We start from the raw sequence: 2,934 nt of genomic DNA on the forward strand, positions 1-2,934 counted from the left end.
GTGGGTTGGGAAGCTGGCCAGTCGCTCCAAGGGCTGGGCAGGCGCCTTGATGCTCTTCCTGTGAGTTCACAGGGCCCTGAGCTGGAATCCACCCGCAGCGCGAACCGCCCGGTTTGGGCGGAGAGGAGGGCACGGCCGGTCTCACAGAGGAGCCTCCACCCCTGAGCAGGTGAGCGCGGGTTTGCATGGTGAGGTCAGCAGGAAGTATTTAAGGCACGTCCTTCTGGGGCTCCCTTGTTGATTCCTGTCCTGCAGGGTTGACCCAGGGCTTGCATCTCCTGGGAAGACGTCCCAGGAGAAACCTGAGAAGGAGGGTGGGCTCCTGGGGCGAGGTCTGGAGCTCCCCCGGCTCTCACACCGTCCTGGGCTCTGTTTGCTCAAGTGTGCTGTGTGATCTCCGGCAAGTTGCTGTCCCTCTCTGGGCTCAAAGTCAAAGGCCTCATCCAAAGAAGAATCATCGCTTCTGCCCATCACAGTCCAGCCACACCTGCCGGCTCTTCTTGCCGTCAGCTAATTGGCGAGTCCAAAAACTTCCTGGGCAGCCTCCCAGTGGTCATGTGAAGCTGATGGCCGGAGGTCCGGGGATGCTGGCACCCACAGGCCTCTAGCGGCCCCTTCCTGCCCTCTCCCTGCCTGGAATTGCTCAGCGAGGCCCTGAGCAGTTCAGGTCTGATCCCACGGGGGAGGAGTGGAGCTGGACATGGCTCACCCCCTCAGGATATGCAGGAGAGCTGGGAGCCGGGCAGAGAGCCCGTGGAACCAAAGAATCATCGTCCCACGTTATAGATGGGGAAACTGAGGCACGGAGCCTGAGCTAAAGTCCCTGCTCAAGAACTGCAGGGCTGGGAAGTAGCCGAGCTAGAATGCAGCCCACGGCGCCTTTGGGGCCGGGCTGTCTCCCTGCTCAGCTGCTCTGAGGTGGAACCAAGAACATCCCCTCTGCCTCCCGCCCCCTTGCACCAGCCACCCCCCCCACCACCACCACCGCAGTGTCCAAACTCAGCCTCTGTGTCTCTGGGCTGATTACATCAGAGGATAATAATAAAAAGGGAGATGCAATTGGTTAAAATTCAGACAGGGATTAAATAATGAAATAATTGTGGAATTTTGATATTTATAGAAAAGAGACCCATCTCCAGATTTTGCGAAGCGACAGGAGTGTCCTTATATTTGGCAAAGGATCCATAAATACAAGCAGATAATCAGGAAGAGACAGACTTCCTTGATGCTTAAGGAGTTTTCGAAAATCCATTTGCTTTCAGGTTTTAAATGAGCCATAAATCCCATACCACGCTAAGGCCCAAGCTGACTTATGGTCCTCTCTGTGCGTGCGGCAGATAATTCTAGCGGTGGCAGAAGGTATTAATTATGCGGCCAGGAAGAAATCGCTGGCGGCTACTGGTCAAGCTCACCCCCGGAGCCTGCACCCTGTTGGGAGTGCTGTGTCCCGAGCCTTCACAGCCCCAGAGCGGCTGAGCGAGTGAGTGAGCACGGGCAGGGGGAGGGTGCCCCACGCCTGGTCACACCACCAGGGAAAGACGGGCTGGGCCCAACCTGGAGCTCAGGTTCTTATCAGACCGTTTCTGCCCTTCATTACACAAATGAAAAGTGTCATTTAAAAAAAAGTGAGTGAGAAGAAGCCTGTGTGGCTATATATGGTGGAAGACGCCGGTGAAACGGGGAGGAAAACCCTCTCACTTTCTGGGGTAGTATCAGCTGGCATCACCCTCCTAAAGACTGACCCTGTGCCCACCTTCGGGTGCAGAGCGGCCCAGCCGTCCTGCTCTCTGGCCCCCACCTCGCTTTCCCAGCCCCTACGCTACAGCCAGGCCGGACCACCTGTGTTTTCTGGAGCATGCTGGCCTTGCCCACCTCCATGTCTAGGCACAGCCTGTCCCTCCATCTGGAACGCAGCACGTGTCGGCTTCCCTCATGAAAAGGCTCCTCGTCCTCCAAGGCCGCCACCATGCCGCCCGGACCACCGAGACTCCTCCTTTCATACCTCCTGGCCCCCTGCTTGCGTCTCCCTCCTGAGAAGCCTTTGCACCTTCCTGGACCCGAGGTCTGCTGTGGTCGATCGGGGAACAAGATCACACTGCTTCCCACGCGGAGGGTCTCGTGGGTTTCTGTCTGCTGAGCATGGACTCAACAGCAGGAGGCAGACGAGGGCCACCCCTCCAGCACCCAGGGCAGACATCTCCAATCAATCCCAGATGCCTTTCCAGGTGCCGTCGCCGAGGGCCACTCAGAGGAGAGCCAGGCGAGCAGGACCTGTTTGCTGCCCTGACTCAGAACACGTGGAAACAGAGCCCCGTTGTCACACGCACACTCCAGGCACACATTTGCTCCTTCGAGAGAAGCAGGAGGGAGGTCCATGGCCAGAAACACCCCTGTTGAGCCAGGCACGCCCCTTGGCCCTGGAGACAGTCTGGGGCTGTGCCTCCTCGTGGTCAAGCCATCGGAGGCTGGGTTCTGGGTCAGGGATGATGTTGGCTCGGAGGGCCCTGCTTTCTGCTATCCAGCCAGGTGCCTTGTCCCGGCCCATGCTGTTCTGGGAATGGAAGAAGATGGGAGCACCCCTCGTGCTCAGGGGTAGGGGGCGTCTCTGGGTTTTAGCAGCCTCACAGAAGTTAGACTTCCGGGAGATACGGTGTTTGCAACCCCCTCCAGCCGACACCCTCTCTCCACTGTCTGTGTCCCCGTTGGTTGGCACATCCTGATACTAGCCATCTGCTCTGCAGGTGCCAGCAAGGAAATGCTGTGGGGAGGGGTAAGCTGTGTCTTACCCTGGCCTCAATTTCCTCATCTGCAAAATGGGCAGACAAGAAACCTCAAGCTGCCTTTCCCAGGTGGTTCCTGGGGCAGTGCCAGGGCAGCAGCAGCTGGTGTTTGTGGGGTGGGGGTGAGGCGCTGGGCCCCTCCTGTGTGGGTGTG

At 58.3% G+C, this 2,934-nt stretch overlaps 1 protein-coding gene across 1 annotated transcript in view; it reads right to left on the bottom strand.

Moving 5' to 3' along the window:
* Nucleotides 1-2,934, bottom strand: part of DBH (dopamine beta-hydroxylase (dopamine beta-monooxygenase)) — a 20,355-nt gene that overhangs the window by 10,775 nt on the left and 6,646 nt on the right. The window lies entirely within an intron of this gene.

Source organism: Bison bison, unplaced genomic scaffold (assembly GCF_000754665.1).
Source record: "Bison bison bison isolate TAMUID 2011002044 unplaced genomic scaffold, Bison_UMD1.0 scf7180017862242, whole genome shotgun sequence".
In the NCBI taxonomy this organism is placed as follows: Eukaryota; Metazoa; Chordata; class Mammalia; order Artiodactyla; family Bovidae; genus Bison; species Bison bison.